This window comes from Coturnix japonica, chromosome 7 (assembly GCF_001577835.2).
Source record: "Coturnix japonica isolate 7356 chromosome 7, Coturnix japonica 2.1, whole genome shotgun sequence".
NCBI lineage: Eukaryota > Metazoa > Chordata > Aves > Galliformes > Phasianidae > Coturnix > Coturnix japonica.
Genome location: NC_029522.1, coordinates 30,113,964 through 30,141,112, shown reverse-complemented (window position 1 = coordinate 30,141,112; position 27,149 = coordinate 30,113,964). Strand labels below are relative to the sequence as shown.

General features: G+C 45.7%; 1 long non-coding RNA gene across 1 annotated transcript in view; it reads right to left on the bottom strand.

Moving 5' to 3' along the window:
* The window catches only part of LOC116653699, a 76,522-nt gene that overhangs the window by 19,929 nt on the left and 29,444 nt on the right, over nt 1–27,149 (bottom strand). The window contains exon 3 of the long non-coding RNA XR_004308076.1: nt 2,380–2,467. This is a non-coding gene — a long non-coding RNA (uncharacterized LOC116653699). The remainder of the gene's footprint in view (nt 1–2,379; nt 2,468–27,149) is intronic.

Here is a 27,149-nt window from a genome sequence, read left to right as displayed (position 1 = left end):
AAGCAAAAGTGGTGCAACATCTGCTGTGAGCTGCCCGAAGAGTGCAAAAACCAAAGCAACTGCTGCTGTTCAACTCAATGGAAATCTCACTTTTCTGCTCTCTGGAACCAACAGCCAGGCCAGCTTTGCTGAGATGCCCATCAGAGCTGCCTTTCCATTCCTTAGCTCATCACAGTGCAGCTCATTCCTCTCTGTAAGGACACCACGGGACTCTCCCAGTTCCGCAGGACGTGAGATAACAGAGCCAACCCGCAGCACCGCTCACAGGCTGACAGCCCTTATCTCCCCACATCACACTCATCAGTTCAGCATGGCAGCCCGGTTAATTTCACACTGAGGCACAACTCATGGTACTGACAGAAGGAAGGACCTGTGCTGACCCACACACAGCAGCTGCAGGAGGCACCAGGCCTAGCGTGGCCCCATGTCTATGTGTGTGGGGATGTCTGTCCATCCTGCTGCCCCAAAGCTGCCTCCAGCGCAGCCTAAAGCTGCACCCAGGCTGCACTGCCAGGAAACAGCCGGCAGGTCGCATTGCTCAGAAATCTATATGCTTCTTTTTTGGTTTTTGGAAGAAACCAAAGTTTACTCTACCCTCAGTGCTCTCTCTGAGGAAGGGTGTCAAGAAATGAGACACAAAAAGCAACATTCTAGTATGAAAATGCTATTTCATTCCATATATATATATATTTATATTTATCTGAGATTTTTTACTTTTCAGAAGAAAAGCTGCATATTTTGTTTATTCTCTAAAAATCTTCTTATTTTTTTTAATAGCCTGAACCAAATAATTTCTCATTTCTACAGGCTTCACTTCACTTTTCTCAGAGTGAATAAATTGCAACTTATTTCCATGAAATCTGCAGATGACACAGATCCTTATTTTGCATAAAGGCATAGAGAAGTGTCTAATACCCTCCATATTCCCCCGCTAAGTGGACATTTGCATGGGGTGAGGAGGGAGGAGGCGGCCGGCCCTCCCGCGGTGACAGCTGTAGGGTGGGATGACATCTGACAGCTGTGACAGCGCTGACGGCGGCTGGATGGCTCCCGCACCCGATCCAATTACAGCGCACATCCCCTGACAGAGCCAGCCGCCCGGCGAGCGGAGGACACTATTGATCTCTTGTCAGGGCTGCCCGCCATGCCGCACTCAGCTTGGGCCTGGCGCCCTCGGAAACAAGGGGGGTGTGGGGTTATGGGGCGCAGGGCAGAGCTGGCCGTGTGGGTCTGTGCTAACGGCGAGGCTGGGAGAGGCCGCAGCGATATGACAGCCCCATCATGCCCGCACCGCGCGGCCCGTCGAGCGCTAACAGCAAGGAGACAGCTCTGTGTGGTTAGCCGGGCAAGCGGACGCGATGAAAAGGCCACTGCAATTAGCGCAGGCGGGTCGGCCATGCCAGTGACAGCAGGCCAGGCGTGGGAATGGCAGCTGCCAATAACGCTAACTTCCGAACACAGACAATTAGGCCCAGGCTTCACGCGGCCCCACTGCACCAGCACCAGGTCCTGCACTGGCCTCGCTGCGATCTGCCCACCAGCATGGCGTGCAAAAGCCTTCTAGTCCTCGTTTCCATCCTCCTCCCAGCCCCACAGGCAGCATTCAGCTCAAGGATGAAAAGTGCCTGGAAACCCAAGGATGAAAAGTGCCTGGAAACCCAAGGATGAAAAGTGCCTGGAAAACCATCAGCGAAACCCCCAGGCTGAAGTGCATGGAGCATCTTTCTTTCAGCCATTATTTTGTTGTACCAAAAACGAATAAGGATTTGTTTTCATTGTTTCCTTTAAAAGTTTCTACATGGTTTCTAACAGTTGCAAGTCGGAATTATTTTTAAGAGCCTTGTTACACCACCAGGCCGAGGTCCAAGGCCTAGGAACCTCACCCAGCATGCATTATCACAGATGGTGTGAACTGGAAGGGACCCTTAAAGGCTACCTGGTCCCACAGCCCTGCAGCAAACAGGGACACCCACAGCTCCATCAAGCGCTCACAGTGCAGTGGAAGTGGGACACACAGCTATATCATCATAAGAGGATAGGGACATCATTTGTAAGAATTATAAAATACCCAGGGTTGGAATGGACCCATAAGGATCACTGAAAGTCCAACTCCTGCAAGTATCACAAGTATTAGGAAAAAAAAAAAAAAAAAATGGTTTTTTTCTCTTCAAGGACATAAATAAGTTGTCATATCTACATTCATTCCCATTATGTCCGGGAACTTCATCTTAAAACACGCCAAAAGAGGCCACACTTGGTCCCATATGGTAATTCAAACATCATTATTACTCAGACCAACTTTTTTTGATAAGGCTTTTCAGCAACAACCACACATTGCCAGCTAGATGTCATTATAAACAAAGTTATTGATCACCTCACCAGAGCTGGATTTGAACCTGCAGACGAACCGCGAGCTGCTTCCACGCTATAATGTTATTGATCAGAGCAATCCAGCTGCCACGGCTTTCTGGAAGGGAAAAAAAATTAAAACAAGAAAAAATGAAAGCCTGAAAACATCTTCCCTTTGCACACACATTAATGAAATAACAGCTCCAGCCTGAGCTGCTCTTTTTCCTTATTTCTTTGATTTTATTTTTTTCCCAAAGCCAAATATTCCCTCATTTCACAACAAATCCAGCAGGTCTGCCAGCTTTGGGAACAGTCTGTAATAGTTTCCATCGCTCTTTGTCCAAACTCCCAAATCACTCAGTAAAAAGAAATCCTCCATTATCATATCCCTCAGAGTTTAGAGCTCTCCGGAAAGAGGGCCATGAGGTTTGCTCTCCCTGGTCCCTACCTGAAATCTGTGCCCTACTGGGCCAGTCAAAGTGTATCCCCCACCAAGCCTCCAGTCCATGCCCCCAGCCTGGCTGTGCAATGACCTTTATAAAGGAGAGGCTCATTCAAATGGCTCTGCCCAGAGATGCTCAGTTCTCCTTTCCACTGCTGTTATGCATTACATCCCCCAGTGGGTTTCAGTTACTTTCAGAGACGCGTGCTATTCAGTGCTAAAATTGTCCTTTCTTACAGTCTTAACCCATCACCATCTCACCACGTTAAGTGAAACTGTAAAAAAAAATGCCTGAGAGGGTGAAACCAAGAGCTGAGGCCTCAGCCTTTGCCCTGATCCAGAGCAGGGAACCAAAGCAGCTCAGCACCGTGGCAGCCCAACTCTCCAGCAGCTGACTTAAGAGCATGTGCCACAGACCTTCACAAGAATTCATTAAGCACAGAGTTTTTCTGAAAACAGCATTTCCCACCCTGAGATCATGTACTCCTGAGAGGAATGCTTCCCTACCACACAAACACTGATCTTTGCAACGCAATGGCAAAATGTGAAGGAAATAAAGAATTCTGTAAGGTGTTAATCACAAAGCATGGCAAAACGTGCATGCAAGAATTTAAAAAGCAAATTGCTTCCAATCTGTTTGAAAATGCTATTCATGCTTCCCAAGCAGTGCAGTCAGTGGTTTTTATCTCATTGTTTGTTTATTTTCTTTTCTGCTGACACAGTTTTACCCTGAAACAAAAATATTTCAAGGTGGAAACTCGCAGCAGCAGCCCCTCAGAAAGAGTGGGATCTGAAACCTACTTGCTCCAGGAAAGGGCTGTTAGTTGCTGTTTCCAGTATGTGTAGTGATGGAACCCCACATATAATGCACCCAGGCCTGGGGCCCCCAGCACAGGAAGGACATGGAGCTCTTGGAGTGGGTCCAGAGGAGGCCACTGAGATGGTCAGAGGGCTGGAGCAGCTCTCCTATGAGGAAAGGTTGAGGGATCTAGGCTTGTTTAGCCTGGAGAAGAGAAGGCTGAGGGGAGACCTCATTGTAGCCTTCCAGTACTTGAAGGGAGCATTTAAAACAGGAAGGGGAATGGCTGTTTGTGAGGGTGGGCAGTGATAGGACAAGGGGGAATGGTTTGAAACTGAGACAGGGGAGGTTTAGGTTGGATCTTAGGAGGAAGTTTTTCCCCCAGAGGGTGGTGACGCACTGGAACAGGTTGCCCAAGGAGGCTGTGGATGCCCCATCCCTGCAGGCATTCAAGGCCANCCTCAGAAAGATCTGAAACCTACTTGCTCCAGGAAAGGGCTGTTAGTTGCTGTTTCCAGTATGTGCGGTGATGGAACCCCACATATAATGCACCCGGGCCTGGGGCCCCCAGCACAGGAAGGACATGGAGCTCTTGGAGTGGGTGCAGAGATGGCCACAGAGATTATCAGAGGGCTGGAGCAGCTCTCCTATGAGAAAAGGTTGTGGGAACCAGGTTTGTTTAGCCTGGAGAAGGCTGAGGGGCGACCTCATTGTGGCCTTCCAGTACTTGAAGGGAGCATTTAAAACAGGAGGGGGAACGTCTGTTTGTGAGGGTGGGCAGTGATAGACAAGGGGGAATGGTTTGAAACTGAGACAGGGGAGGTTTAGTTTAGATCTTAGGAGGAAGTTTTTCCCCCAGAGGGTGGTGACGCACTGTTCACAGGTTGCCCAAGGAGGCTGTGGATGCCCCATCCTTGCAGGCATTCAAGGCCAGGCTGGATGTGGCTCTGGGCAGCCTGGGCTGCTGGTTGGTGACCCTGCACACAGCAGGGGGTTGGAGCTGGATGAGCACTGTGGGCCTTTGCAACCCAGGCCATTCTGTGATTTCATGATAAGGATACAAATACTCTAGAATATTCTTTTTTTTCCTTTATTTTTTTCTATGAAAAACAGAGATTAGGCTTTACACCTGAAATACTGCAGTCTCATTTATAAGAAAAATGTCAGACATTCAGCTCTACAGACAAACCCAAAGATACTCTAATGTTTATGGAAACTGCAAGCACTACAGTGGTGAAAGTCTGTTTCTCCGTAAATCAATGAAAGCACTGAGATTTTACCTTAGTTGCCATCATTGATTTTAAGTGGTCACTGCTGTATTTCTTCCTCAGCAGTACTCTCTTCAGGTCACACATGGCATGTCCAGAGCAAGGCTCCACATTAACAGGTTTACACATATACATTATGGATACATGCACGCACATCCTTGTTGCCAGTGAATTACCTCTACTATAACGATAAAAAGTACACAACCTCTGAGTAGTTTCACTTAAAGGCACTAAAAAGAACTACGGTGGCTACAGGTGGCTTTACTAAAGAAGAGGGAAAAAAGGCTTTTCTCCAGGAACATGAAAATGTGGTAGAGGCTTTAGCGTACCTCATTAATTTGTCCTGAGTTGCAGACATTCTTTGATTGTGATACTCCTTAATGGCAATTCTTAATTGTTGACATTAAGAAATATGCTGAGCTGAGCATAGAGAGGAATTCTGGCTACAGTGCAGACGTTACTTCCTATCCTCAAAAAATTAAGCATAACGGGCACAGTGGCTTAATAACCTCTCTCAAGAACCATAGTTCAATCCCAAGTGCCATCAGAAAGGTTAGATATTTAAATCTTGGCAAATAGGCAGTTTATGAATTTCAGTGCACATGGGCAACTTCGTCAAGTCTTGAGACAGTGGCAAATTTGGAAAAGAAATCCTCCTAAGTGCAAGCAACTCAGATACACACATTCCAACACATGGATTCAAAAAACACCTCCAGCAAGATACCCTCAGTGTCTGTTCCTGATTCCCCAATGCCACCTTTGCACAAGGAGCTGTAAGGGCATTAGTAAGAAAAGCAGTGGGCCAAACCAAACAGCATCTGCAGGAAAACAAGCCATAAAACAAAACTGCCCAAATACCCATATGAACACAGGGAATTAGGTAGCTCTTGAAATGAATTTACATTGCAGTACGTTCTATAACATGCACTAGACATCACATTTCTCTTTTTCCTCTCCAGTATCAGAGTTTACTTCCACTTGGATTGTGACAGAAAAGCAGCTCCATTTACAGCCCTTCATGTGAAGGACCTGCAAATTGTTTCAGATATACATGATTCGACTTTTCTCCCTCTTTCTCGCTGCTATGGATAAAAAGCTGAATTAACGTTACCTGATATCACTGCCAAGCTCAGGAGCTGCTCGCTTAGTTAAAGTTCCATTCAGAGTATTAGTCTTGCTTTGGAAAACTGAAAGTTTTCAGATGGTGCCATATAAATATCTCATGTCTGAATTAATCTACAAAGTTTGTTAGAAATGAAGGTCAGGACTTGATTTTGCAGCAATTAGAATCATTGATATTTTCATGGTATCAGCCTCCTTTTCCTGATTATCAACTTCCATGGTGCTAACACCTAAAAAGTTTGCCCCTCTGACCCTGCTTGAGTTCAGATGTGGATACTGTAATGTCGAGAATATGTTTCTGCATTACTTTTTGTAAGTCTAAGGAAATTTGGTTTAGAAAACATCACGAAGAACAGAAAATAAGTATGCAGAAATATATAATTTTACATATTTTAATTAAATACTATAACCAAGTAAAATATCAATCTGGATTCTGCCTTCTCCAACCTTTGCCTCAATACTTAATGCAATTTATTAACGGTGTTCTGACCTACAAGGTAACTAACTAGGAGATCAACTTCCAGCACCAAATGCCGCGAATAAGCTTGCCAGTATTCAGCTATTTTCTGAGAGCAAGGACAGGTCAGCCTGCCAGTGGGAAGCTTGAAAAGCAAAGAAATTCCATTCCCTTCAGAAATAAAGTTGTGATGGTCGTCCAAGCTGATCCAGGTTGGATGTGGCTCTGGGCAGCCTGGTCTGCTGGTTGGCAACCTTGCACATAGCAGGAGGTTGGAACTGGATGAGCACTGTGGGCCTTTGCAATCCATTCTGTGATTCTATGAATTGCCATCAAATTTCCTTCAAAGCTCGGCTTTCATTAATATAAGTTGCAGAAAATACAGCTCAGCACTTCTCCAAAACAGATCAAAGTCAAGCGCCCATAAGAAAGGCTGCCAGTTAAAAGTTTAGTTAGCATGACTTGTTTTAGCAGATAATAAATATATATATATATATATATTATATTGCTATCATTGTTATCCATCACTAATAGTGTAGCACGCAGGTGAAAACACATCTGATTTTAGAACACAGCCATCAGAATAAAACTGAATTCAAAACAGGAAATCTATAAAGGTGACCAGGAGAGAAAAGTCTGGTGCAAAAAGGAGTAAAAGAGCAAAGTCACTCCAATGAGTGAGATAAAATTGGTACAGCGATATGTGATTTTCCTTATTCTTTTTAAAAAGTAAATAGCAAGGAAGAACAACTTTCATTCAGTCTTTAAAATGCTGCTGTTGTAAGAAAAGCAGGAGTAAGATGGTCATCCAATATTGTGGCTTAAAAGGAAGACAGCTCCCTACCATCAGAACAAACAGCATCTCAGTAAGGGCCAATTCAGTGGAGAAAATTAGCAGATTTTACACCAGTTATGTGATTTGGCAGCCTGAAATAGCAGGAGACTGGACATTACAGTCCTTCCCTGCCTGGATCCTTATGAGCAGCACCACAGTGCAAACACACCTCCATCGTATTTGTGAAGAAGAGATGTGCAGGAAGAGATTCAGATTAATCAAAACCAGCTTTAGTTGCCCAAATCTCTCTCCTCCGAAACTCATTCTACCTTTGCAACAAATAATACAGGAGGCAGCAGCCTTCTCCACTGTGCAATCCTGAGTCGTTCTCTAAGTAGTTCAACCTCTGAATTAAATAAAACGAGGGTCCTATGACTTTGCTACCGCAATAATCATCTTTGCCAGAGTTTCCTGAGCGAAACACTCTAACATACACACAGTCATACACACTTCATTGAACCTAATACCATACAATCCCTTCCCCTTGAGAGGAAACTGCAGGCATGTGATTTCTGTACACAGTACTTTCCTTATCATCTCAAAATTACCAGAATTTTAAACAGAGGAGGGGAAAAAAAAGAGAGACTAAGATGGTAAGTGGGAATTTTCCATACTCCAGCTGCTTAGGAGTAAGATAGAACAGTATAGCCTTATTTTTTCTTGCTAACACACCTCAACTCTGACCTTCCTGAAAACCTGGACCTCCTGGGTAATATGGTAATTTAATGTGAGCGCTTATATGCTGATTTCTATGGAGTGGGTTGGCTTTGTGAAATACGACGTGGTTTACTTTTAAATAGAGCTCAGCTGAGACTGGAATGGAAGTGGAAACAGGCTTCCAATGGAGAGAGATAAATGCCTAATTTACTGTCCCACTTAATCCAGCACTTTTTCCTTAAGTCATTATCTCCTATTCCTCATTATTGTGGCAGCACAGTCATGAAAGACATGTGCAGTGAGACCATGATTTGAGTGCTTCTGTTTACAATAGCCACCATTTATCATTAAAAAAAAAAAAAAAAAAAGCCAGTATAGCCGAGCTGCCACATCCAAGACGAAAGATAAATAGGATAAGGTCCACAAATCTGTGCTTCAGCCCGGGCATACCTTCACCTGGAGAATAACATACACAACCCGAGCTGTAAAGTCTGCTTCACAGAGCATCGTTTACGGTAACACTGATTACACAGAAGGCAGGCAGTGCAAGGTATCATCAGATAGCAGCTCTCACAGTTTCTGAGCCTGGTGGTCAGCCCACGGCCAGCAGCTGAGCTCCAAGAGCATCACCTCCCTGCACCTGCAGCCAGCTGCTGCCAAAGGCAATACCGGCACCAGCACTCAGCAGCCTGACATCTCCATCCGTGCTGAGAGGCTGCACGGAGGTGGGACTCGGCGATGCTCAGCAGGGTCTCTGGTCTCTGCCCCACAGAGTCCTGCAAGGCTGAGCCCAGCACTGGGGAAGCACTGGGGCGGCCACTCAGCCTTTGACACGTGTCCCTGTCTGTTCTTTGCACTGGTGCACCAGCCGGAATAGGATACCGTGCCTCCTAACATTTCAAGTACCCACATAAATTAAAATGTTCTCAAATTAAGGGAAAAAAAAAAAAAGAAAAGAAAAGAAAAAAGATGTATAAGTTCGGATCGCCTCAGGGTGACGGTAACTGACTTGTCATGTGCCCATTACATTTGGTATTCATTAAGGACAATGTCTTTTTAGTGCCTTAACATGGGCACTCTGATGGGGAGACCGGCTTTTCGTCACGGCGCGACTTAATTCGTGTCACATCAGTTCCTTCTCCTTATACATTTTAAAGGAGGAAAAAAACATATATATACATATATATATATATAAAAGATTCGCTTCACAAACGGCTCCGCAAAATGACGGGTGGAGGGGCACAAATTGTTTAAACATCGGGAAATGGCTGGAGGGTGCTCACCCCCCTCCCCCCCCATTAAACCTGCCCAGAGAAGCTCAGCGATAACCTCCCACCCACCGGGGGTCGGAGGGGCGCAGACAGGAGCCACACTTTATCACTTTCTGAAATGGCACAATCTGAAAATGCAAATGAGCTAGTTAATTTCTTGCGACTTTCACATTAATTATTACTCTTTATCAGTTTAACCGTTAGCGTCATATGTACGGTTATGGGGCTACTTGTCTACACATTTAGAACAGATGTTTCGAGAAATGTGGAGTGTAAATATTTATGGGTTAAAAGAAGAGACTTTGTAATTTAAAGAGCCCTATTAATGGTTCTCACGCTGCCTCCTTTCATGCTAAGGAGAACCACTTTTCTGTGGCTTCCTTTTGAGGATGCTCAAATGCCGGGTATTTACATATGAACTGCCACGTGTAAAGTCTGCTTTCCCAGCTCACAATATCTAGCGCTCAGCACACGCGGGCCTGGAGGAGAACAAAAATGACTGATTTCTAAAGAGAGATTTGCTCTTTTTCTTTTTCTTTTTTCTTTTTCTTTTTTCGTTGTTAAGGTTTGAAATCTCTTCTCTTTGCACCGAGGAGGTGCTCGGCACCTTTCCAAACCCCAGCCAAAATATTTGAGCTGGGAAAATGACAAATGAAGACATCCAAAGTGAGCTCTCGCTTGGCAGCCTGGGCTGGCACTTCTCAGTCCTAACCCAGATAAGCGCTGCTCCTCCTGCCACCAGCCGGAGGGAATTGCAAGGGATCGTTGTTAGCAGCCCTCCGCAGAGCCCCGGGCACGCAGAGGAGAGCAGCCCCGGCACCCCCGAAATGCTGGCGATGCTCTTTCACCGTGCCCTCCCAACGTCCCCCTGTTCTGCACATAATAACGCCTAACCTGTTTATCAAAAATTCATTACATGTAAATTTGATAGATAGTTCTCAATCTAGTAACGAAAAGAGCTAAGTAAATTAACATCAAGCTCAGATTTGGTACAAATTACCTAATCATTCAAAGCTGATCTGAAATGCAGAATGTGCGTTCCATAGAGTGCGGTGTGCTGGGCTGGCAGTGCGGCTGCGGTCAGAGCAAACCAGCAGCATCCCACCGGGCTGGGAGCCACCGCCTGCTGCAGAGCCTGGCCCAAGGGAAACATCTGGTGCTGGTGGAATCATACAGCTGTGGAACTGTTAAGGCTGGAAGAGACCTCTCGGATCCCCGTGCCCAACCCCTCCCATGCCCCCTGCCCACATCCCTCAGTGCCACATCCCCACGGCTCTGGGACACCCCAGACACCAACCCCCTGCTGTGTGCAGGGTCACCAACCAGCAGCCCAGGCTGCCCAGAGCCACATCCAGCCTGGCCTTGAATGCCTGCAGGGATGGGGCATCCACAGCCTCCTTGGGCAACCTGTGAACAGTGCATCAACACCCTCTGGGTGAAAATTCCATGCATCTGAAAACTCGTTATTAAGGACTATTTCTTTTTGCCTAGAATCTGATTTCTGTATGATTTGCCTTCCTAGCAAAAAGTACAGGCAAACAGCAAAGCATGGAGCCTGCTGCACTGCTCACAGAGCAGATGCCTGCCCAGGACCTGTGTCCCACAGTACCAAGATGTCCCCACACTGCCCATGCTTAAACACTGCCCTCCTCACTTCCCCTAACAAGCCCTCAAAATGTCCTATTATAGCAAGTTTAGACAATCCTAAGGAGTAGCAGAACCAGAACTTCGCACTAACTTTCATTTCTTTCCGTGACACAGGATCTTTCCACTCTTCTGGTAAACTCAATACACCAACAATGGTATTTTTTGGGTGCCCACATGCAACACGTTCAGTTTGTCAGAATTAAGAGTCACTTTGAACCATCTGTTAATGCCAAAGTCTGACAAGATCCAGAGCAGCGTGTCTTTATCTGATTTAATTGTCACCACTTCTTCAGTCCTCCAACAGTTTGAAGCTCACAGCTGTAAGAACTACGCGAGCACTCAGCTGCTACGTCAGTCGACATGTTGTGAAATGATTAAATGAATAAATATTCGGCTATATGTATAAATGACCTATCCTAGGGGACAAGGGCCATTATTCACCGAGCATAATGCATCTCAAGGAAAGCAATGAAATTAATCAGGGGTCTGGGAAACCTGACATATGAGGAAAGATTAGAAGAGTTGGGGCTGTTTATCCTAAAAAAAAAAGAGCAGTTAGTAGAGCACACGATAACAGTTTTCAGGTTTGCTGGCAGCAAAGATGGAGGGAAAATCATTTTTTTCACTCTAAGGGTGAACCGAGCAAAAAATTCAGGGATTTAAATTGCAGTGAGGGAGATTCAAGTCCTGTGGTAGGGGAAAAGAAAATGAATAGGGGAGTGTAAAGAACCGGAATAGGTTTCTTGGGGAATTTCTAACACGGGAGAGCAGGAAGGTGCATGCGCTGTCAGCAGTGAGATGGGTAAGGTGAACCGCGCTGGGAACACAGCCCTGATGACATCCCCCGGTGCTTTTCCAGCCAGGTTTTCCTGTGAGCCACACAGAAGCTCATTCTATTGGAGAGGAGTAGAATGTCTTGCTAATTGAATGTCAAAGCAATTAAAGTGGGTATAGACTTCTCTCAACATTATCTTGACTTGATAAAATAAAGTTGTTTTGACAATGCACACTGACAATTCCTGATTTTCAACTGCAGCTATTTTTCTCGAGGCGAGACGTTGAAAACGTTGAGGCTTCAGACTGAATCTCCAGAATATGTGCAGAAACATCATTTTCAGAGTGTGCCCATTAAACAAAACTAATCCATGATTTCCAAGGTACTTCCAGGTCTTTGTAACCCAAAGCTCTCTTCCCTCTCGCCATCCCCACACTCCCCACCCAACCACTACGTGGAAAGCATTCCTAATGCAGCTTCATAGATTTGCCTTCCAGACATGCTTGAGTTGACGGCCCAGCCCACACGATGATCCATACAGTACTTGCATTAAAATTCAGACACCTCTTCATCGCTCATATTCTCATATTCACCTGCATTTTAAAGGCACGTGCTTTATGCGTAAACACACAGCATTCAATAAGCATCAATTGGTCAGTACTTGCACTTTTCCTTGCTTGTCATCTTGCACCCAGACTCTGCTCAGTTCCACCATTAACCTGGTGTCTACTCATGGTTTGGAAGGCAGCTCACCAACGTTTGACCTGGTCAGGGAGACTCCAAAAAGATAAAGCAAAAGAAAAGAGGAAATTGCATTCTAACAGCTCAGCCTCCCATTGGAGCACAAGGAAACTCAGAGCCCATCTCAGCTGGGCTTCATTCCTACCGAAGACAGCTGCCAGGCCCTGCCTCAAGCACAGCACAGGAATGGCTGTCCTGGTTCGTATCACAGAGCCATTGACCTGAGGGAGGAGTCTGAGCACACAGCAAACACCCCATGGTATTTCCCCACACCACTTCCCAGCAATCTGTCTATTTGCAGCTCTAGAATTTCCTGATGCAGAGATCTCAGCTTTGTATTTAATAGCCTTCTCTCTTGTCAACGATGCTGCTCAGCTGCCACTTGAACCCACGCACACCTTGGATCAAGCAGTTCACAAGTTGCTACCTCAGGTGCAAGAGGAGAGCTTCTTTGTGTTCATCTGCTCAGAGCCTTCTGCAAGCTGTTTGCCCTCTGCTACTTGCATGGGGAAAAAAACAGGGGATCCCCAAACTACATTTCAATGCTTTTCTGAATGAGAGCACTGGACTTCAGCTGTTTCATCAGTGACGTTGAAGGTCCCCTCCAGCCCAACCATTCTGTGCTTCAATGATTCTGTGGTTCTATGGAAAAAAGGTTGTGCAGAGTCTGCTAAGAACTGGATTTCCCCAACAGCAAATAATTTGTCTGACACAAGACTCAGAAGTGCTTGGTAAGTTACTTACAAAGAATAATTGGCCAGTTCTGTTAAGTAGGGGCAGTTATGAATGCTGCTATCAGTCTTTGACCTTTACAGATTTAGAGCTCTGGCTGCACACCTTTCCACAGCATGGCCTACGTGAGATAAAAAATGAATGCATTTATTTGTTGTCATGCTTTTTTCCTGTCCTCTGCATAACTAGTGTATGAAATGTAGCTCACTCTTCCCAATGTCTACACTCCTTGAGCTCTTCCTCCACTGCCTGATGGCACAGGTCTCAGCATGGCAAAGGAAACACACCCAATGCCTTACTGCATTCCTGCCCTGTTCTGCCTAACGCTTCCATTACCTAAAAGTTATTTCAAGCAACAATCAAGAGGAACAGCCCAATTTGTGCAAGCAGTTTACAGAAAAGTGTAAAACACTGGTTCTGTATGTGGCCACCTGCAGGCCTTCAATGCTTTGGTCTGGGCATTGCTTCATACAGCACCATTTAAGAAGGACAGAAGGAAGGAAGGGAGGGAAGGAACAAGGGATGGAGAATAAAAAAGCACAAACCCACGGCCTAAGTTTAAAGTGATCACCTTACAATTAAAATAAGACAGCTGAGGGCCAGGTCTATCACTTACCCTCCTTCATATGGACAAAGATATCCACAGCAGCCCCTCTGTACTCTCAGACATTCACATGTCTGCCCGAGGAGTTCTGCGAGAGATGCATATTTGCTCTGTCTACAACAGAATGAGAAGTACCAATTCATACGTAACATGCATTAAAAATATCATTAAACACTGCACTCAATAAACCATTTTTTCCCAATTCTCTCCTCCCAGGAGCTGCGGTTTTTAACTCTGCAGCCTTCCACACCTGCATTCCAAGGACGTTCCTGGGGACACACCAACCAACTTAATCTCTGGCTCCAAGAAACTTAAAGAGTCAAGTGCACCACACCAGAGAGCTGCAAACATCTGCACGGCACTCTGTTTTAACAAAGGTTTCATCCCGACCTCCAGCCTAATTTCCACCCTTTCCTTTCCTGAGCTGCACAACATGCAACAAAACCCCTCTCAGTGTGTCCTGCTCCAAGTCGATGGCACACACCAACCCAAGGCCACCAGAGGAGACTGTAGTGCTCGGATCTCTCTCATCCACACTTGGACAAATCCAGGGCGGCTGCACAGATATTAAAGGTATTGGTCCAGATTTACACCAGAGCAAATGAGCTCACAGCCTGACCTTTTAGCTCCTTCCTTTCAGACCTCCTCATGGTTTTTTTAATAGAAAAGATAAAGTATTTGTAAGACAAAGGAAATCCCTCAAATACCATGTAAATTCCCCTTCTAATTTGCCCAGTTTCATTTTCAAATTCTCTTTTTACAACAAAAAAAAACTCAAAACAAAACAACAACAAAGAAAGCAACCTGCAAACAGAAGCTGGGGGCACCTTCCCATGGACTCCCCAATGTTCTGCAGCTCCCTCCCCTCCTTTCAACTCCCCTCTGTTTCTCAGCCAGTTCCATAGAATACAGCACTGTTCCTTTACTTTACACACCTTCGCCATCCTTAACTTGGCTTTTAACTCAACATTCCCCAAAGCTCCCAAGGTTTGCTGATCCTCTCTTACTTATTCACTCCCTTAGAAGTGCGCCAAGCAGATGAATATCGTTTTAGATTCATCGTGCCTTGTAAAGCGAGGAGCGAGCACAGCTCTTCTGAAGGGAGCGAACGATAATGATAAAAATCCTTTTGTTCTTTGCCTCACACAAAGTACTTCTGCTGAAATCAGAAAGTCCCACTTTCATTTGTGCCATTTTTGAGAACCGAGTAATCACAGCAAAGCAGCATTGCTAACTTTTGAGTCATCAGCAGCACAAATAAAGCTTTCATGAATTACAATAATTTCTCATCAAGGCTTCCCCACAGAGAAAAAAAAAAACCCAACAAATTAACACAGTGCCTCGTATCAAAGGCTGGAGATTTGGTACAGAGTGTTTTAAGGAATGAGAAAGACTGCAGAAAACAAAAGCAGAAAAGCAGCAATGGGCCGGAGCGAAATGCAGATGCGTCTCTGCATCCCAAACTGCAGCCTTCTTGAGAGAGAGAGCTGAGAAGTGATGCCCCTGGGCAGCTGGCTGCTGACCTGCTCTGCTCCTCACCTTGAGGGAGACCCCTCCGCCTTCTGCAATTGGAGCCCTGCCTCTTTTCCCAAACCCTGGAAGAAAGGCAGAGTTTTAATTAAGGGGACCTCAGGTCCATGTGGACCCACCTGCTCCATTAGGGCCACCTGCACCAGCTGCCCCAGACCATGAACAGGTGGCTGCTGGAGATTTCCAAGGAGGAGACCCCGCAGTGGCTCTGGGCTACCCTTATCAGAGCAAGAGATTCTCTGCTTCTACATCCACAAAACTAAATCCTATTTACTGCAATGAAACCCATCCTTGCCCTAAGACCCTGACAGGAAAGGGTGGCTCTCCCAGATGAGCAAGCCAGACAGACCTCAGTTCAGATAAACAACTGCAGGAGTCCTGGATCCACAGTCACACCTTTTGGTTTATGCTGCACTTCTGTGATGAATCTGAATTGTATTGAGGAAGAACTTTTTACGTGGTTACAACATAATGATGTTTCCCCCCCTCATTGGCCTGTCTTAATGCGCAGTCTTGGTTGTAAGCTATTGGCACACCAATCACTCTGCACTGCCCCCAGTCTTCTGGAAGCACCAGGACTGTCCATTAACAGCAATGTCAACACAGCAAAAGCAACAGCAGCAACTACAGGCTGAGCACTGCTGCACAGTTTACTTTCGGGCCATCCTCCATCTGCTGCATAAAACACTTTATTCTTTCATCTGCAGTATTACTGTCCTAATACTTAACCTTCCCAAACTCCAGGACCCGTTTTACTGGGAGATGTTGGAGCACCTCAGGTGTCTGTATGCACTGAGATAAATCACTTGTAAGCAAACACCCGATTACTGAATCTATCATAGGGAACGCGGTCAGTACTTCCACTACAGCCTTATTTTCCATCCTCCTCTTAAAATACAGTGTGGCCATTAAGGATTATAGGGCAGAGAATGGATTTTATTAAATATTAAATTTTCTACAGTATATGTAATTTGGAGTTTGTCAGATCCGAGTCTCAGTAAGTTACGAGCTCAGAATTTGTAGACTCGAATAGATTATATATTTTATTGGGTCTCCACTGGGCAGCATCCATCATGCACTTCCTTTTACCTCTGCCAGTAAGTAACAATTAAGGTGAATTTATGACAACAGTCTTTGTAATGGATACACACAAAAGTTTACGAACACTTACAGTATTACACCAGCAACCCACGGGCACCAACTGCATGCAGCGGAGCACGTGGAGCTCTTCCCAAACACCTCTGGAAGTGGCACAGTTCTTTTTCCGAGTTACGCTGCGATTTAAACCCAGTAGGGATGATAAGAGATGAACAAATGGGAATTTTTAAGTGAGGAGATTAATAAATAGGAGTTGAGGTTCAGGAGGTGATGGGTTGGGGAGAGCACATGTGGGAGCCCCAGAGCCAGCTTCACTCATTTCAGCTGCAACTCAACACCAAAGAGATTTGGGTCCTGTAGGAGACTTTCAGCCCTGCCCCAAATGCTGCAGTTCTAACTCTGCAATCTAAGATGTCCTTGCCCATAAACAGCACTTTGAAAATGTGAAGGTAAAAAAACAACAACCCAACAACACAATTTTCACGTCCTTAGAAATGAACCTCTTACCGAACGCCTTGCTACGTTACCTACAAAATGTCAATTCTGCTGGGGGCGATGGTTGCAAAAGAGAAAATCAAGATCATTTGCATCTATTTAATGCCCCAACCACAGCCCAGAACCCAAAGTCACAGAGTTACTTCTTTATTTACTGCCATTATGAGGTGTGAACACGAAAAGGTCTCTCTCTTCCTCATGAACCTGAACAACCAGAGGGAGTAATCCAAAATCCACGAGAGGGAAAGAATTCCTCAAAGTCACTCTGTCTGCACCTCCTTGGAGGATCTCAGGTACCCAATCGCAAAGCAAAGCAGGCAATTAGCAATTCCAGCACTCAGACATTGCATGATTTCTCTGAGTGATGCAGCACACAGCCGCATCAGAAACGTTCCCATTTGTCACCGGAATGGACCCTGCTGCAGCAGAGCAGGAATCTGTGCTTTGTCAATGACAAGCAACAGATAGCAGCACTGCACAACGCTGTACTCGGGGTACATGTGCTGGCTATCCATCTGCTTCCATGGGTATTGTGTAGAAACTTGAGAGCAGTGAGTTAATGCAGAGGACCAGGCTTTGCAGCACTGTGGCAGCAGGAGATGCCGAGCAAGTAACCACCTACAGTGGGGAGTGTGGTAAGTAAAGAAAATGACTTTCAGTACTCCATCTGGGGGAAAATGGAACACATGGTCAGAAGTGGTTAAAAAGAAATTCACTTTGATTTACTTCACCCCTTTAGTGATGTGAAATAGTGATACTACAAGTCAACACTTCCATAATTTGAGAGATACTTTCCAATAGGCTGCAAAATTTAAGTTAGCTACAAGTTTCCCAAGGAGGCTGTGGATGCCCCATCCCTGCAGGCATTCAAGGCCAGGCTGGATGTGGCTCTGGGCAGCCTGGGCTGCTGGTTGGTGACCCTGCACACAGCAGGGGGTTGGAGCTGGATGAGCACTGTGGGCCTTTGCAACCCAGGCCATGCTGTGATTCTGTGCCCAATATTTCAAAGGTAAATTGATTATTGAATTATAAAATACAAAGTAAATGCGTAATGGGAATTTGTAAGTGTCACAATGTGTGGTGTCACAACATGTGATGTCAGCTGGAGGCAAGCAGCCCCATAGTGATGCAGTGGTGGAGCCCCACAGCCACCAAAATGGAGGGGTGGACTTTTGTGAGCCAGCAAGTAGTAGAGAAACACAACAACAAGCAGAACAACCTGAATTATTCTTAATTGTGGAACAGCTGTATTTATCCTGAGTCCTTCAATACTTTTGAATGAGAAAATTTTTACACTAGGAGATGCGGATCGACCCTTAAATCTCTATGGAGAAGGAGAGAGTAATTACCGATTCTAATGCACTTGTGCGAGCCTACTGTATGCTCAAGTGTCTCCTTCTGTAGGGCTGTGAGCATTGCACACATGTTTACACGTGTACACGGCTATAAAGGAAAGCAACAACACACAGGCACACACACAGCCAGAAAGCCTCGGTAGTATTGCCAGCCAGAAGCTTCGGCACATTCACCGCCGGGGAATAGAGAACTTCTGCTCAGTGATAAGCTGAAGTGGTTTTCATCATCAAACAGATGAAATAAACATAGGAGAGCGTCACTGTTTCTCTTTTCCTTTCCCATAGCTACTTCTTTCCTCATCCACCCCAGCTGTTGCTGGTGCTGCAGTGACACAGACAGGGAAGGGACATGACATACATAAAGCAAACAGAAGCCGAACAAAACACGAGGCGACGGCATTTACAACCTGGCTGACAAAAGCAGTCACTTCCCTTTAAACAACGTGGCAGGCAGCAAAAATACAGTAATTACACGAATTTCATTTTCATTAACTAACAAACCAAGGAAAACAATTTAAGTATCTGAATGTCATTTTTCAAATGAAAATAAACGGTAAACATTTGACTAACATCACAGCAGGGATAATATACCTAAGGAAACCTATTGAAATATGCTGGCGAATTCAGCCTCTTTTATCACATTAAAACCGCAATTGACTGTAAACCTCCCACCACTCTCCGCTGAGACTTTAATTGTAAAGATTCCTGTTACATATCATATTAGAATTTAGTTAAAATTGTAGAACACATTATTTCCAATCAGACAGCCAACCATCACTCACAAAGATTTTTAAAAAGGTGATTAATAATTCATCTCGGATAAGGAAAAGATCTATATTTATACCATCTTCTCAGCCACCATAAACTACCTGACAATTGTTCAGTAATGATGCCCAGTAAATTCTTTAAAATGGTAATTTGTCATTCTGTCACTTCATTTGTGACCTAAAATTCCTCACTTGAGGCATCATCAAATAAATTAATCACTTTCCAGGATCCATTTCTCTGTTCTGCGCGTTATTATACCCAGGCTCTCTTGTGTTTCTCTTCATTTACATATATTTAATGGCTCAGCAGTGGTTCACTATGGCACATAACGCACACATCTCATTACAGGTGAAATATTCTAACTGCCACTATCACTGGGAAAGAAAATAACTCTCCCAATTTAATTTTCCTGATGTAACAAAACCATGATTCTTCACTATGAAATGTTGATGCCATCCATCAGTCACAATCAATAAAATCATCATAGAAGTACGCCTTCTTCAGCATCATTCCTTCAAACCGGTATTATTTGAGGGAGGTAATTAAACTCATAATATGTAATGAATGTAAATGAAGAAAAAACCCTCGTGTTCTCCCTCTAACTATGCTTATTTTACTGCTTTGATTTAAAGTATTTTTACATCTCACAATCTACGAAAGGCACAAAGCCCTGAAGGAAAGGCATCAGAAGTACAGTAAGCATCAATCAATACGTATAATGACTAATTAAAAAGGAACATATTTTAACATTAAAAAAAAAAAGACACCAAATGCTGTTATTTATGGATTTTTCACTTAAAATGATGCATTCCCTCTGGATTAATATATTTGCTGTCTCTCTGAAGTATAGATTGCCATACATGAGTTTTAGATACTGTTGCTTTCATGCATCAAAAAACAAAGTGATTTTATGGGCATTGGGTCCACCACTATCATTGAAAAACTGCGTATGTAGAAATGCATATGTGCAATCTGCCCTCATACTGGAGAGGAAGCCTTCTCAATTCCAGCCTTTCATACATATGCCTGTGCTCATATCAGTCAAAGGAGAGAGCAGCCTCCTAGAAAAGATCACTTTTAAACACGCTGAAGGAACTCCACAAAAAAAAAGGCACTTTTGGTAACTTTGTTTGCAGCTTTGCACTACAGAAGGGTCCAGAATACTCAGAAAAAGCATCCCAGACCATCCTTCCTGCTCAGCATTTATCTGCACACTACTAGACCTGGGGTTATTGGTAACCCAGCAGTTACGACTTGTTGAGCAGTACCTGCACACTGCTGGTGATGCCCTTCTCCCTTTTATCCAGCCTGGCACTTCCCAGCTCACTCGTGTGCTGAGGCCACCAAACCACAGCAAACCATTTTGGTCACAGTCTGTCTTTGACTGCTTGATTTCATTCAATGTACGAACACTTATGATGACTACAACACGCAGCCCCACTGAAAACGGTGCAACTCCCATTTGTTTCCATCGGGTCAGTAAAGTAATTCCCTGTGACAGGGAAGAGGAAATATTTCAGTGTATTTGTTTTTCTTCTTTTTTTCAAGGAAGTTATCAGTGCAGCTTGTACACAAGGCCCACGAGATGCAGCAGAACTGGCAAGGTTCTCTTCATAGCCATATAATACTTGTGCATTATATGTCTTGAGAGAGGACTATGATTCATTTTTACTACTCGTTAGGTGGCTTCGTTGGTACTCTATGAATACTGCAGTTTATGCACGAAATCTATGCTACCTGCAATATTTGTAATTCTTAACTTCTTTAGTAACTACTGAGACATCTACCAGATGCAAGAGTGCACATCAGGGCAAACACGTTGAAACAGAACCACTCTTGCACTCAGTCTAGTAGCTTTGGTCCCGCACTTATCGTGAGAACTGGATGACCTTTAAGGACCCTTCCAACCCAAGCCATTCTAGGATTCTATCATCCTATGTAAATGAGTTTGTTACCAATTAGGAGAGGCATGCTTTCATACGGCTGCTTTTCTCCTCTACTGTCCCCTGGAATTACAGCAGTTTTCTATTCAAAAGCTGACTTCAGAGAATTTTGTGTTTGATTCTGTGTCTGCCTGATGAGAACTCCGGCCTCATACAGCCAAACACTCTCTCGTCATCCTGGCTGACTTCTCGTGCCACCTCCTCCATTCAGAAGGAAACTGTGGGAAGGCAAAGAAAAAAAATCACCCACCAGCACAGCCTAAGCAGGAGCATTATCTGAAGCCACACACACCTCACTTTGCTGTTGTCTGGGGCAAATTCCCCACAGCCATGTGCACCCCTAACTCCCTGCCATCCCCTCCACTCCATGAGGACATCCAACAAGCCACCACCAGAACGGACCCATTGGGGACCCAGCACTGCAGAACCATCTCCCGCCCCAGAGATGGCTGCACAGTGTGTACACAATCCATACATCAGGAGCTGACACCCCCAAAACGCTGGCAGCATCAACATCTAATCGATATGCGTGTTCGCCAGCAAAGCTGACTGCTACATCTGTTCTGCGAAAAAACATACATTCTGCCTCTAGTACAATCAGTGTAATTAAAAATTAACATGCATTAATTGTTGGAGCTGATGTAAACAGCTGATGTTCCACTTAGCCCTGTCTTCTGTACATATCATTAGGCAAAGCCAAATATTGTTAAGTAAACAGGCAACACTTACAAAAAGAAATAGGAAACTAATTCCAACTAAATAAATCAACGGTGTGGTGCAAGTCACATTAAAACAGCTGAGGTAATTATTAGGCTGCTGGACTAACGGAGACAAAATCATAGAAGACGTACTTAATTGTTTGAATCTCATTTCAGGAAATGTATTTAGGCACAGTGTGAAATATAATTTAACTCGGACGCTCACGCGCTGTTTTCCCCCAGGCGGATGGGTGATACGCTGCTGAAAGGAAAATATAGGTTGGAGTTTGATCTGCAGGTAAAACAAATAACTTCTCAAATGCAGCAACCTCGACCAACCGCTTCAGCATCCATCAGTCTCAGGAGAAATCCGGGCTGGTTATGCAATGCTAAAGGGTTTTTTTCTTCCTCGGATGCATCTGCAAAATTCCCATCAATACCGGTGGGAGCTACGCGCAGGCACCAGGCGCAGAGCATACTCCTAAGGAGTCAGTTCCCACTTTTTATCATTGTTATTTAAATGTCACAGCAAAATAATTCCTCCAATTTGTATACAAACAAACCAGCAGCAAATCTGCTCGGTCGCGTACACCCAGGGCCGCTGCCGCAGATCACAGCGGTGCTGCACATTGCCTGGGGCCGGCAGCTGCCCGTACCCGCAGGCTGCAGGAGCTGGGTGCCTGTGCTGTCAATCTCCGCGGGATGAGGGATGCTCTGTGAGCACTTGCACAGCACCTCCTCCCCTCCACCACACTCCAACACCTTGCACGCAGTTCCTGACACACGGCTTTGCACGCTGGACTTGAGAGAAGTGCAGAAATCTGCTTTTTGGGGGTCTTCAGCGGCCTCCAAAACACTGCTCAGCGGGGCTGCAAGAAGTTGCACTGTTGACATTCCTCTGAATGGAAGAGGCATAGAACAGAAGGGTTTGCTCATCACAGGAATGCCTTAAGTATGGACTGCAACCTGAGCCATGCACCTGGGTCTGATCCACTAACTTCTACAGAATTCCCCAGTGGTTTAGTTGAAGTTTAGCAACTAACTGCACACAGAAGGCACGTGGGGGCACTTCACAACAGCCTCTTTGCAATTGAATTTGTTTGTTACATTCATACTATTGAAAGTTGGACTCAAAGCTGTGCTGTTTCTCCCACAACCAAAGATGACCACAAATGATGTAAGTTAAATAACAGTGGAAGATTCTTTGAATGAGCATCCTCAACAAAACACCCCAGGACAGAGATGGGGGTTTGGATGTTTCAGTGCTGTTGGTGTTCGGATGCCAGCTTTGTCATGGCTTTGTCGGTCTGCTATCATTTGCCTTATTAAAGCTGGTAAAATGCTCCGGCCCTCGAGGGCTTCCCCATTACAGACCTCCCATTTAACCAGGTACCTCCAGTTCTCCAGCTCATAGGGCCTTGCACACCTCACAGACAAAGTTCCCACCCAACCCCCTGCCCTGAAACCCCTGGAAGGTTCACAGCACTGCTCAGCTGTTTCATAACAATATCAGGCTCATGATGAACCAAATGAGTTCTGATTTGTGCTATTTAATGTCCTAATGGCTTGACTAGTTAGGTAGATAATTACACAGTATGATTTATCCAACCCATTTATAAATATTTATAATAATGGATAGATTAACCTTTGGGATTGCTTTCCAGCAGTCCCCTTGGCTGGGAGGGATCACCCAGCACAGTTGCCAGCACTGCTGCCCACGTGTGAGCAGGCAAGGGCACGGCTCAGCTTGGGCAGTGGTGGCCAACACAGCACCTGGGGGGCAAGCAGTGCCCGTGGCTCCAACCTGGGGACACCCCTAGCCTAGCCTCAACCTCGGCTTCTGCTCCAGATCAACCCACCCCAACCGGCATCCCAACTCTCACCCATTCTCTGTGCTCCCTACCCCAGCACAGCTTCCTCAGCCTTATTTCTACATCCCATTGAACTGGGGAAAGAGAAACCACAGTGAGTCATAAATCTCAGGCTTGCACTGCCCAGCCACTCCAACACAATCTGCAAGGAGGGAGGAAGCAGCTTGGTGAGCCGACCTCCAACAACAAAGAGCTTCAGCTGGAGGCCTGGGTTGGCTGAGGGGCTTTCCTGAATGAGTCCGTTCACATATGGGTCCAGGCACTGCAGGAGCAGACGCGTCCCCGTGAGTCACAGCAGCCCACGGCCGCCCACCAGGGCACAAGGAGCACATTGTGGTCAGCACTGCATGTGGGGACCAGCGGCTGCCGTCAGCCTGGGACATCCCCGCCAACGCCCCGCACACCCACCACAAAGAACCACTGTTCTCCATGTCGTGCCCTGCAAAACGCCAACCAAAGCTGGGAACCAGGAGTACCCAGCGCTGAGTGCCCTGAAAACCCTGCTCCAAATCTGCTGCTTGGAGCGGTGAGAGAGATCCTCGCCTACAGAGATTCACCTGCACACACAGCTCCAGCACCTTCAGCCTGGCAGAGCTATTGCTCAAGACTGGTGAAAACATGCTAAATGCACATTAGATAGAAACAAAGAATTGAATTTGTTCTCTTATGGTAATTATCTTTCTGGATGGCTTTGACTCTGTTGGAACAGTTCCAAACCCATGCCTATCACATTGCTGAATTTTGATACAGCACGAGCTTTCCAAATTTCAGCTTTTGCATCCCAGCACTGTAAGGAGAATCCTAGAATGGCCTGGGTTGTAAAGGCCCACAGTGCTCATCCAGTTCCAACCCCCTGCTGTGTGCAGGGTCACCAACCAGCAGCCCAGGCTGCCCAGAGCTACATCCAGCCTGGCCTTGAATGCCTGCAGGGATGGGGACAGAAGAGGCAGCCCAGTCCCTGGCCAACACTACTGAAAGTCAACGGAAGGAAGACACAAACCTTTGCATACACTTTGGAAAATTCTTCTCGACGTGATTAAAGTGCTGCAATACTGATCGTTATCGTACTCTCTAATTGCTAACACCTTGTAACACATCACTGTGCTTGGGAGGAGCACCACCATGTTTGTGTACTGCATTATTAGAATTAACGTTCAAATAAAAAAACTCTTCTAGCAACAGAACGAAAATACATAGGAATAATTACAAAGAGACAAACAGGCTTCCTATTTCTAGAATCTGACTTAAAAGCAAGCTGCTTTTATTCTCTACGATTGAACTGTGGCACTCAGCTTCCCTACCGCATGCCTAAACAGACATCTGCTGTATAAGTCATTAAAACTTAAACAGCCAAGAAAAGAACAGGATCCAAAACAAAATATTTGAAGGTATTTGGGTTTCATCACACGATTAAAAATTCTTTATTAGAACACAGTTTCTGCTTAAAATCTCATATTTATCCATGCAAACTGTCGCACCTATAAAAAGATATCTGTAAGATGTATCTGTGCTCCAGACCAGCTCTGCAGCTGCACAACAGCACATACACATGTCCCGTTTCCACAGCCCATAAATCCCTATTCAAATTCTACAATCTCTCCCTCTCCAAGCAGTGCTGAGTCCACCTGCCAGAACGTCAGCTGCTGCTCCAGGGATGGTCTGCATCCACACACACACGCGGGTCCCCACAGTGCAGGTTGAGCCTCCAAAGGGAGAAGGAGAAGCAGAAACCCATGGAGCAAGCTGGAGAGATGAGCTACTCTGTTGTCTGAGATAATATTGGGTACTTGTAAGAAGTGATCAGGGGATCAGATTAGGCCCCTTTGGTGCCTTATAGATGGGTCAACAAACTCTGAGGATACCCAAGCTGCTGAATGAAAAGATGAGGGAGCCACTGACATCTACTTCTTGTGAGACTGCAACCAACACAACTCATCCATGAAACCCTTCCAGTGTAAGCAAAGCCAGCCATACGCTGGGGAGTTCTGGGGTGCATAACAAACTGACTTATTAACATGCCTATGCATAACTTTGTTGTTTTAAGCAATGCGCTATAGAAAGGAGCTCAGATCTCAAAGTCGGATCTGGGGTTCACCGCCACCCATTCCAGGTGGGGCGATCCTGAGAGAAAATGAAGGGTTGGAAACCACAGCTTTCACAATTTCTCCCCCATCTCTGCCACCTGAATCTTTCAGATACCACAGACCGTCCCTAAACTTGGTCTAGAACCAACAATGCTGCCTCCTGAGGCAGTGAAATAATTAACTGTATAATACATGACCAGAATGGAAGAAAAATAGAAATGGAATCCTAGACCTTTCCTCCTGAGCTTCCAACAGCACAAGTAGAGCCCCCCGGCCAGACAGCACATGCCCATCAGCACAGCTATGGTACCCCCAGCACACTGGGCACTTTGTACTGCTGCTCGTGCATTGCACACACCCTGTTTTCCCTGGGCTGCTCCTTGTGCAGCACTCCGTTCTGAACTCGGAGCACTCTGCCAAGACCGGGGTGCTCACACCATGTGAGCCGCGACACAACTCATATATAATCTGAATGTGGCTTTCTCTGTGGAACCATTCCAATGCTAAGAGCAATGCTAAGAAGAAGCAGTAGACAAAATCTGCCTCCCAACAAATTAAAACCTCCTCCCTGGTATGCATACAAGTTCACACCAGTCAGACTGTGTAGATTAGCAGCACAGTGAAGGGACCTACTTAGAAACGGACACACATGTTGGAGCGCAATCTGGCACGAGCATTTTATGCAAAGTGAGCTCTTGGAGTCGCACGGAACTGTATTTTTTCCTCCTGCTGCTCTTGTCTCTGCCCATTGGCAGTTTTGACATGCATCATAATTTCACAGTCTGCTCGTGATGTTGGAATCCGGTCAGGGAGCGTACCAGGATCCTAAATCAGTCCCCATGATTTGTGCTGCAATGAGTGAGCGTGCGTGAACCTCAAGGTTGGCATCACTGCCAAGACGCTGCTCATGCACCAAAAGCAAGCTGAGCCCTGGGGAGAGGAGAGATACAAATGAGCCCTTGGAGACCTCCTCCAGCTGTACCGCACATTTGCAAGGGCAGAGGACGCGTTGCTGTGCATTGTGGCTGCCTTTGTGCCCGGGTTGCTCCAGGCAATAGCGAGCTTGCAGGCTGGGGAGCCCCACAGCCCCTTGCTGGGAGTGCAGGGGGTGCAGCAACACAATGCCAAGCCCTGGCTATGGGCAGGGTGGGAGCAGGGGGTGTGTGGCCACCAAGCTCAGCCTCCAGACAGCTGTCCTTGCTAGAACAAGGCAGCAGCAACACCCCAAGAGCAGCACCGTTATGCCTGCTTCACCAAAGCACGTGAGCATCACAGTTTAGAAAAGAGTGAGGTCTCTTGCTTGCTTTAATGGCTATGTATTCCACTTGTATTTAACAGCTGCAGAATAGGCAGAAACCTCTCCCTGAAGGAATCGACCTCAGAAACTCCACCCCAGTGTCTTCATGGTGCTCTGCCCTTGGGGAGCTCTGCTGCTCTCATGGCAGGGCGAGCATGGGGCCCGACAGGGACTCATAGCCACTTCAGGTAAATAAATCCTTGAAAACCTAATAGCCTCCAATGTGACTATACCCTGCGATAAAGCGTTAAATGAAACACGCCGTTCCCAGTACAAATAATTGCCTTTGTTTTCATCATTTTGCCTAGTGC